The sequence below is a fragment of the Manis javanica genome, chromosome 4, assembly GCF_040802235.1.
Source record: "Manis javanica isolate MJ-LG chromosome 4, MJ_LKY, whole genome shotgun sequence".
Classification (NCBI taxonomy): domain Eukaryota; kingdom Metazoa; phylum Chordata; class Mammalia; order Pholidota; family Manidae; genus Manis; species Manis javanica.
In genome coordinates this window covers 168,132,368-168,143,451 of record NC_133159.1, presented here as the reverse complement: position 1 = coordinate 168,143,451, position 11,084 = coordinate 168,132,368, and positions in this window count along the sequence as shown.

Genomic DNA, 11,084 nt, shown 5'->3' with positions numbered 1-11,084 from the left:
GAAACCGCGTGTTTCCTCGCGAGATTTGCACGGCTGGGAGGCAGGGGGGGTTCCTGGGGGGGGAGTCGACAGTGGGGAGGAGGGGGAGGGAACGAGGAAGGTGGAGGGGGGGGTCCCCTCTGCCCCGGCGCCCCGCCTCCTCCAATCAGCGGCCGGGCTGACGGGCAGGGGTTAACCAGGGGACCCCGCGCCTGCGGAGGCGGCCGCCGCCTCGCCGGGCTTCGGAGGGCGGGCGAACGGGTGGCGCTCGCGGACCGGCTGCCCCGAGAGCGGCCCGGGCTGGAGTCCCAGAGCCCCCGCCGCCGTCTTTGTATGAGCGGCCCCCGCCCGGCCGAGGCGGTTGGGCCGGCGCCCTGGGCCGCGGACCGGCGCTGGAGGGGCCTCACCCTCCGCCTGGGCTGGCTGCTCCCCGGCTCCGCCTCACCGAACCTCGCGCCCGCCTAATTCCTCATTTCCACTAGTTTGGGTGAGAAGTGGGGCCGCTCTAGCCAGGGACGGATTTGAGAGGAAGAACCCCGGGAACCGCGGACCCCGCCCGAACTTCCCTGAGACGCCCTGCTAGTGAGTTCGCTGTGCCCACCGGAAAGCGGACATCACTCCCTCCACATACCTAGTTGGCAGGGCGTCTCCAGGGACAAAAGGTGCCCTGGGATCAAAGCTGAGCCCCCACCCCCACCAGGATGCTGCCCTCCGGAAGGCGAGCCGCTGCCCCAAAGGGACTCTCCCTGGGCACCCGGGGGGAGGTTCCATTTCAACCTCTGATTAAAAACATGGCCCTCCTGGGTACTTAGGGGGCCTGAGGGTAAGTGCTAGAATGGAAAAAACAGGCCTGCCCTTCAGAGAATGTCTACTGAGGAATGAGAAATATGAAAGCGTGAGCTCTTGTGCGTAGTAGCCCCTGCTGCGCGGAGGACTTCCTGCATAGGGAAAGGCTCCCACTGTGATCACCCATCACCAAAGGAGCAAAGCACTCTCTCCACCGACTCCTATGAGCCAGGACACTAACTAATGCAAATGCCCAACTTTTTATTTTCTTCCGATGCTTCCTCGATCAGATGTCTGAAGACGACTTAAGGACTAGAAGCAAATCACAAGGGGAAAATTCAAGCCATGAACAACAGCCTGGAATTTTTTCAGGTGTTAGGCAAGTACTTCAAGTGGAGTTTCTGCAGTTTTTTCTTATCCCTTCTTAAGTCTTCCTATGTTAACAGAATACAGGCCTGCTGAAAGGACTCAGGATGGCAGTTCACTTTGTGTTAGTTGTCCAACCTTCCCAACGCCTGGGCAAATTTAAGCACTGTGGAAAAACCTCATTAAAGCAAGAGTTACCTTGTTCCAGATCCCAGCCAGGTTGCGAAGTGCACACAATTATTTCCAAAGATAAACATAACAGTGTTTGAAGGGGAAAGGAGAGCAAGTTCGGAGAACAGAGAGCAGGAAAAAAGGGCAAAGTGGAGGTCTGTCAAGGGGCAGGCAGTGTCATGTTACTTGACTTCCACTCCAGCACAAAAAAAGCTAGCGAGGCAAGCTTTCATTATAGTGAATGATCAAGAAAGTAACCCCTTAAAGTGACACTGAGTTCTTAAATGAGGAGAGAAGAGTATAAAAGAAGAACAGGACAGAGAACCGAGTTCCAGCCCAGCTCTTCCACAGACAAAACTGCATGGTCCTGTTACCTAATCTTTTCAAACTTTGCCATCCTCATCAGTGAAGGAGGGGTTTGGACTAGAGGATTTCCAAAGTTCTTTCCAGGTCTAAAAGGCTATGATTTCATTTCTCAAAGTAATTTCTTGAGGTAATCATTAGAATAAAGGGAAAGATTAAATTTTTATTAAAAAATGTGTTTTTCTCCACATATCAAAGCACTTACATTGTCATAGGTTTGTCCACAGTCCCACTCTTGACACACATCCCGATAGGAATTGCTCAGAACCATGTCACGAATTTGCTTACCACAAAGATTGGGTGCTTCTAATTATAAGCAGCATATAAATAAAAATAAATATCAATAAAATGAATTTAAAAATAAATCAATAATAAGGGGTAAAAAGCATAGACAATAGGGCCACCCTTTCTCAGAGAAAAATAGATCATTTAAGTGCTGTTGGGTGGTTCTTAAAATGTGACTTAATCTTGGATTCATGAGCCAACTTGCTTGAAGTGTGTTTGATCACATGACAACTTGTGAGACAACTTGTCACAAACTGGCAAATGGTGACATGGCCCATGCAAAGGCCCAATTCCCATCAGCTGCAGAAGGTGCAATCAGATCCAACTAGGAGATGTGCGCGTTGATCATCTGGTTCTTCCTGCTTTCTAGGGAGTGTACAATGAGTCCTCCAGGTTCATGTTCACAGTTCCAGAAATCACCTACAAGCTGGCTAGACATGCCTCAGACTAGTTTTAGTGTCCCCGGCATGTGCTCTGCAGATGTTCACAGGTTAATATGCATGAAGGAGTAGTGTACACTGGTCCTTGGGAAACTCCAGGTTAAAGTTCAGTGGAATCCTTTATGAAAGTCCTAGTTAGAGCCCAAAATGTTTAATAAGCATATGGCAGTCTCCAAGAGGCATGTTGGGGTAGTCAGTCTTTTTCTATTGGTTTTAGAACCACTGTCCTAGTGGGTGGGTGGCTGGTGCTCTAAGGAAGACACCAGAAAGCTGAAACTAGTTTAACCCACTTTTGCTCTTTCACCCATACCACACCAAGGATTGTCCATCTTGAAAGTTTCATAATATCCACCATCAGCAGCAAAAAGATTGTGGCATGTGATACTAAGCAGGTTGAGTGCACTGTGGAATCTCATGTGATTGCACCTTTTCCAAAAGGAGCCTTTCCTGCAGTGTGGTGACCAAGAGGACACACGTCCTACTCAAGGTCCTCGGTTGTAATCTTGGCCCTGCCTCTTACCAGCTGTGTAGCCTGAAGCAAGATATTTAATCTTCTGTCTCTTTATCCATAAAAGGGTGTTAAGACCTCTCAAAGCTGTTGGAGCATTAAATGAGATAATATATATGTCTGACAGAGTAATCCCTGAAAAATGATCCCAAACTCCACATTTCTGCCAAGGATTATGCATTTATCATTAGAGTGATTTGGCAGCACACAGTTTAATTCAGAAACTAGGCTGCCAATGTACTGAGTTGTTTAGTGGTGCTATTTTTCTCATAACAGATAGGACTTGATGTCTCTCTAATGAAAGCATTACATTTGTTGGGGGGAAAAATAAACAGGACAACATAAAGTCGCCTCTGTTTATGTTCTTCCCCAACCCCAAGAATTGAGGGCTTCTATCTGTGGCATCTTGCTGCACTGAAGGACAGTGACTGCATTGGGGTATGGGCAGGGACTTGATGATAAGCGTGAATGTAGTAACCACATTGTTTTTTCATGTGAAACCTTCATAAGAGTGTATATCAATAATACCTTAATAAAAAATTTAGAAAAAAAAAAGATAAAAAGTAGTAATAACAAAAAAAAAGAATTGAGGGCTTCTGATGATATGAAGAAATAAGGAGTTTCATGAAGGCAATATTTCCACCATAAATTGTACCATGCAGGACAGTGTAGAACATTAAGGTATTTGTCATCAGACAGAACTAGGTTCCAATCCCAGCTCTTCACTCTTCAGGTTCCTCATCTGAAAACCGAGGCCAGCATCCTTAATTCCATGAGCGGCTTTAATTAAAATTGAAATACTGATGGGAAGGGCCCTGTAACCGTGCCTGCCATCCAGTAGGCATTTAGTCAGGGTTATTTCCTCTGTTTCTCCCGATTTCTAACAAAATGGAAACATGCCAGTTGCCATGAAAATGCACTACAGATTTTAAAAATTCAGATCTCAGCCTTTTTAAGATTCTCTGCCAATCGCTCTCCTATCTGTATTTTTTTATATCCTCTTACTGCCCATCTTGCTTCAGAAACTCTTCTTAAGCAAGTCTCCTTGACACAGTTTGCTTTATTTATCAAGTCATGCATTCTTTCCCACAGCCCACTGGTGCTGGAACAATCTTATTCTCCTAGAGTTCACCTCCCTTCTCCAAGCTCCTCTTTCAACTCTCTCCCTCCCAAATGTTACTTTTTAATGATTGTCCTTTTCCCTACACTGTGTATTCTTTCTTCCCTGAAAATGAAATAGAAAACAGGGGGGATAAAGAGAATAAATACCACTTAAATGTAACAAGCGCCCCCCCTTAGCTACGGAATCCTCCATACTGGGTCTTCTCAAAGAAAGCTTCCAAGAGAGGACACAGCAAACACACTGTACTTGTGGAAGGTGGTTAGTGTATTTTCAAAATCTCAGTTCTTCTGTTGACTTTTCATGTTAGACAAGTAAGCGACTTTGAGGCGCACACTGACACGGCTGTGTGGGAAAGGGGGAGCTCCGTGCCTGAGAGTAGGGAGAGAGGGATCACGCCGGCTAGGGGTAGGAGATTTGGGGACAAGTCAGAAGATGGGCGTGTTTTTGTACAACGTCTAAGCTAAGAATGAGTTTTAGTTTTTTAGATGGTTGAAAGAAAATCAAAAGAAGAATAGTATTTCATGACACCTGAAAGTTATTTAAAATTCTGATTTTGGTGTCCATGAAGTTTCAGAGAACACAGCCATGCTAATTGCTTTACATCTTGCCTGTGACTGCTTTTGCACCACAACAGCAGAACTGAGTAGTTGTGACAGGCTAGCAAAGCCTAAAATATTTACTGTAGGGCCCTCTGTAGAAAGTTTGCCAATGGCTGCTCTAGGGCTTCTCAAATCGTGACAAGCACATATATTCCTTGAGCATCTTGCTAACATGTAGGTTCTGATTCAATGTCTGGTGTGGGGCCTGTGATTCTGCATTTCCAACAGCTCCCAGGTGCTGCTGGGCTGCAGACGTCCTGGGTATCAGGCTTGGAGGGCTTTTCTGGTACATGAGTTATACTTATTTGTGAATGATTTCTAAGCACATACTAGAAAATGTGAAAAATCAGAGTGTAACCCATAATACCCTCAAGTGGATTTTCCACGTGTCATTCCAAGGTTGTGGCATGTGACAGCCTGGAGAGATGTGGGAATGGATTTGCCAGATGCCCCACAGCTCCTGAGATGCAGTGCTTCTTCTCATTTGCCCTAAACTTGGCAGTCCAACACCAAAGGGCCCACTCTGTCCTGATATTACAGAATTTGGAAAGAAGCCTGAGTTCACCTCACCCAAATTATTCTCGGTTTTTCCAGCTTGAGGCAAGTCTTCTCAGCCCTTCCTTTGTGACCAGTGCTGCTCAGGGTGACAAACCCTTGGAGAAGTAGCCTGGTTCAAATCCCAGCCCTTCTACATACATGTTCTGAGACCCATATCTCTCTTGCCTCGATTTCCCTATCTGTGCATTGGAAATAATATATGCAAAGCACTTGACACTTCGCCTCCATCCTGAAAGCATCTCAAAACTTAACACACCCTAACCTGCTCCTCCCACCAGCTGACTCATGTTAACAAATGGCAATTCCATTGTTTCATTACTTACATCAGAAACCTTGTAATTCCCTCTTCTATTCCTACCTCCCAACCCCCAACTCCTCCACTCTAGCCTCACTACCAGCTCCCACCTCAGGGCCTTTGCACTTACTATCTCTCTGCCTGGAGTGCTCTTCATCAGATACCTAGCCAGCCTTGGACCTTGGATAGAGTACATCCTATCTTTAGCAAACATGTGAAAATACTGTGGAGCTGGCACATAGCTGCCTTTCCATGGGAAAGTAAGAAGACCCTTGGGTCTCTTTCAAAGAACAACCCTGCTAGGCTTTTGAATAGCAGAAGGGAAGTGGGGGTGGCAGTATAAAAAGAAAGAGCAGAGCCCAAAACTAAGTCCTTGCTCCTGTGCAGGCTAGTGGGAGACACAGATAGTAAACATATGATTGCACATCGGGGATTAAGTGCCACGGAGAGAGAGAACGCAGGATAATGGAAAAAGCCCAGCTCCTGGTGGCAGCGTGGATGCTCCGTTACATGAGCCGTAGTTCAGGACAGCTTTTCTCTGATAATGTATCATCTGAGCAGGTGCCTAAATGAAGGTGCCGTCTGCAGCAAGCGAACAGTGAGTGAAGATATCTTGGGGCCAGAACTTGCACTTTGACTTTGTCAGGCGAAGCTGCAGCATGTTTCTGGGCTTTTTAGGGTTTGCCTGACTAAGTGAGAATAATGCCTGCTGCTGAGCTGAGGGCACAAGGAGACCACAGTTTCACCAAGGTTCTGGCATAACAAGGTCCTTCAGACTCTAGTGAGTTCCAATGGCTTTAGCCTGTGTATAATGCCTAATCTCAAAGGACAGGGATTACAACAAAATGCCCTTCTTGAGCATTTGTGGGGCAGGCGCTAGAATAAGAGCAAGTTCATCACCACATTTAATCCTTACAACCTTGAGGGAGGCCCACCTTACAAATGAGGAGGAGACAGTGGAAAGGAGGTATGAAATCTCCAGTCAGCTCCCAGGTAGCAGAAGGGGAATTCTCCCCAAAATGTCCTGGCCCCAGAACCAGCGCTGTTTGTCCCCACTTGGTGGGGTCAGGCTCTGTCAGGCACACGGCACACCGCATGCCCAGTTCTGCCCCTCGTGGCCCACTCCAGTTTCACCTGCTCCTTTAGTTCTATTAATTCTAACTTTCCTTCATCTCATTCTGGTTTCTTGCTGCATTATCCCATGTTAAATGTGTGCCATACATTTCCTGCCTGGCAGTTTCCACTGCCTTTGGAGGTTGAGACGTGGGCATTAGTTACTTAGCTAAGATTTACCAAGTTGCCCACCACCCAGAATCTGGTTTTCAGCTCTTGGGTCTCTTGCCTCAGGTAATCCAACTCAGGAAGAATGTAATCAAAATACGGAGAAAGAATGGCAGGCAACCCATGACGTCCAGTTGCTCATCGTAAAAGGACAGCATGACCGCCGAGCAGCAACAGCTGACCAGCACTCTTCTCAAGGAAAAGCTACTCAGGAAGGCAAACCACAGGCCGAAGCTTCCTCAGTGAGCACGCAACGAGAAAGAGCGTGATGATCTGAATGGCTCCACTGCAACAAGCTAGTCAGCCGCTGTTGCCAGTTCCTTGAAATTGGGCACTGTGGTCTAAACGATCAGGACACTGGATCTGCCCCTCTCATGGAATTACGCCACAGCCTCGCTTGTTAGACTCCTCTCTCTTAGAGGCTGGGTGGGCAGATCGCACCTTTTCTGAAACCACAGGCAATGTATAGGCTTTCCATTTCTTAGAAACTGGGATCCCCCATTCTTAGCCGACCCTGCTTCTTTCTAAGTGGCTGATCTCATCCTACGCTTGTTGAGTCCTCAAAGTTTTGTTTTCAGGTTTTGCAGGTATCTTGGTGAAGCCTCAGGTTTTAGACTCTGCTTTAACACTTATTGGCATAAGACTCTAGGAAAGTTACTCCATATTCCTCATCTTCAAACAGACCTACACTTCTCCTCCCAGGGTTTCTCTAAGGCTTAAGCCTGTTAACGTAAGTCTTTTGAAATTAAAAAAAAAGTATCATGTAATGCAAAACGAAATTATTTTTTCAAGGCAAGATCTCCCTAAAGCAGTAATTACAACAGAGAAAGAGAGGGTGACTTTATAGCAGGTCATAAAGAGCTGCCCCTGATCTATAGCCTAGATTGTCTATGCAGTAGCCTCATGTCCATTACCAATAGGAATGTGCTTCCATCTAGTTCCAAGAACCACCACTCCAAACATACTCTTGTATCTAAATGAAGCCATCTGCAGACTTGGGTATTGCCCCCCTGATCTCCCCTTATTGTTTCCTAAGGCCAGATTTACTTGCAGAGCAAATGTGATGCTATGAGAGAAATATAAGACAGGGTCACGAGTCCTGGGTTCAAATCTCAGCTCTGCCTTGCTCTGGGGGAGGCTCAGCCAAGCGTGGTTCACCTGACAGAGCTCCAGATACCCCATCTGCTCAGATGACCTGCCCTTTGGGTTGCTAGGAGAGGATGGGATGTGGGAACCTAGGTTAAGAAAGATTGGTATGGAGTCTGCATATAGAAGATATACTCCAAAGATGCTTGTTTAAAATAATACAAAGGTCACAGGCATTGAATTGTTTGATGAGAGAAAGCAGTTGAACATTAGCCTTCTGAAAATGCTGCCTTCAGAGATTTGAACTTTTGCCCAATATACCAAGCTCTCTTGTTTGTTGAGGATGGTTTTGGTCTTCCTATTCTAACAAAATATTTGGAAACCAAAATCGACAGCTGAGGCGGAGAGGTCACCGTTTCCACCACCCAGACAGTGGTGTTTTAGCCCCCAGTTTCCTTATGTGGTAGCAGGGCAAGATTTTGCTTTTGCTGTGACTCCTAGTCACCAGCATCAATGCTGCAAGGACATCACATAGTAACGGGTTCCCCAGTCTGATTGCACACTTGGCACCTGATTGACCAGCTGATCTGTTCCACTCCTGTATCAGAGCAGGAAATATCCTGATAGGTTATCCGCTCTTACAGACGTAAGACTCACCTAAACCAAATTGTTCTTCCCTGGGCCACCCTTACACGTACCCCCACAATGACAGGAGTTGGGCAGAAGGACCTGTGGCCTGGGGCTGAGGCCTTTGGTGTGTACGTTACTCAGAGGCTGGTCTCATGCCTGGTACCAGTTCTGCATCTGTGTGGTCTCGTCCACCCCACTAGGCCGGTGCAGGTGAGAGCTGGTCCTGCACCTGTGTGGGCCCATTCCTGCCCGCTCCTCACTGTGCTCCCTGCAGGATTGGGCACCCCCAGGATGCTGACCTGGGTGGGGTTCTCAGGCCCCTTTTGACTTGTCTCCCCCACTGGCAAAAGTATGAAAATTGTGCATATTAACAGATTCCTGAGGTGTCCTACTGTTCACAGGGGGAGTCTCTATACTGTAATTGTTAAACAGAGGCGGTGGGTGTGAGGCCAAGAAGCTGACCTGGGAGAAGGCTGATCCAGGACCCAGCCCAAGCTCCCTTCTGCTGAGCTCTGTGAACTAGGGCTGGTTACTTCAGCTTCCAAGCCTCCACTTCCTCATCTGCAAACTAGGGATACAGTACCCATCTTACAGGGTGGAGTGAGGCTACCTAAAGCATCAGGCCCAGGGCTTAGCAGAGCAGGCAGGCAGTAACCAGGGGCCTCCAGGAATTAGCACTTCTCATTTGACTGAAAAACCTACTTTCCTAACTGTACTGACTGATACCTACTTATCATGTCAAAAACTGGCTTTAAGTTCCTAGGAAGTCCCCAAACTACGGCTGAGTCCCAGGACCGAGCTGACTGAAGCGCAGCTGCCAGAGGCCCTTGCAGCACCAGCTGCAGAAGGGGGGACCCAGCCTCTCCCCGCCGCACTCCTTGGGAGGCAGCAACCCTGTTCTGTAAAGGGCCAGAGTAAATATTTTAGGGTTTGTGGGCTATTGTGTCTGTTGCAACTACTCAACTCTGCAGGCAAGCAGGAAAGGAGCCACACATGCCATGTAAATGATTACGGCTAGGTTCCAATTAAACTTTGCAAAAAGAGGCTACTGGTTGCAGGATAGTTTGCCATCCCGTGGATTCTCAAACTCTAGCTGCAGCAGAATTGCCTGGGGGCCACCTCAAACTCAGATTGCTGGGCCCCAACCCCAGCATTTCTGACTCAGTAAGTCTGGGGTGGGGCATGCATGCATTCATTTGCATTTCTAACAACTTCCCAGGTGAGAAGCTAATGCTGCCAGTGTGAGACCCGCTTTGTGAATCACTGAAGCCTTTCCCCACCCTCTTTCTCTGTGTACCTAAAACACTGTTTTCCTACTGCGCAAATCATATTCATCAGGTTGCGCTGTGGTTAGGGGTTGGCGTGCGGGTCTCCAGAATCCTTTCTCCATCACCTTCCTGTCACCTGACAACAGCACATGCTTGTCCTCTGCTGATTGAACTCGAGAATGAGTCCTGGCCATTGAAGTCCTGAGTCGCCGCCTGCGCCCTGGTGGACATTTCTCTCCGGAGCTCTGTGCAACCTGGGCCCAGTCCTGCCATGGAGAACAGAAAAGGGACTTTGCCCCTGCCTGTCCAGAAACAGACCAAAAGAAGAGACATTCCCTGCTTGGACTAGACCTTAACCCTGGCCATTTTCCTCAGAAAATAAAATGAGGGTGAGTTCGGGGGTTGGTTTATTTAATTTCATTGTTTTTTGCTTCTCAATGGACTAACTTCCCTTGCTGATGTGTGAGTGTCTGGGGTTAAATCCAGACAGCTGTCTGTGGTGGAAAACCACTATTTCCCAGTTACAAAGATTAACAAAAGTATTTAAAATGACCTGCAGGTACGGTTTTTTTCTCAGATCTAACAGAATCAAATTTGGTCCTGTTAAGGAGTATTTGAGACCTTTCCACATCTTCACTGGCATGAGCCACATCTCCTGTGTGCACTTCCCTCTTCTGGAACTTACTGCCTACCTCCGGTTCTTAGCCCACGGATGTTCTGCAAGTAGAGCCAGCTTTGCAGCCACACATGCCTCCCTACTCTCTTTGCCAGGGAGCACAGAGTAGGCACGGGCACAAGCTCACCAGAGACAAGCTGTAAAATGGGGCAGCTTTTGTCATGAGCTGGCAGCAAACTGCAGGTGTAATGATGACCTTCCTCTTTCTGATTCCGAGGCCTGTCTGAGGGAGGCTTCCACAGAAATTCCTTTGATCTGTGAAGTTTCAAGCCCATGCCTACCCAACCTTCCATGTCCCACTCTCTCCAAGTTAACAGACAGAACCAGGAGTAAGGACTCCTCCCCACCCATCTTGATGGGCTCCATGAACGCCGCTCAAGGTCCAGACAACACTGGCCGCTCATCTAGACAGCAGTGCAGGGAGCTATGACCCAGGAACCTGGGGCCCAGGAAGTCAGCACAGCGCAGGAGCAGCACTGCCCCGAGAGGGGCTTAGAACTCCTGATAGTCCCTGTCCCCGCCGTCTGGGTACCTCTGCCTGCCAATCAGTTTTGCATCAATGAACTTTATGTTCCCCGCTTTGCCAGATGAATCAAAGGAGAGCAGCTAACAACTGATCTCTGACCTTGGTACGTAAACAGCCTACAGATTGGACTTGACAGTTAATAAA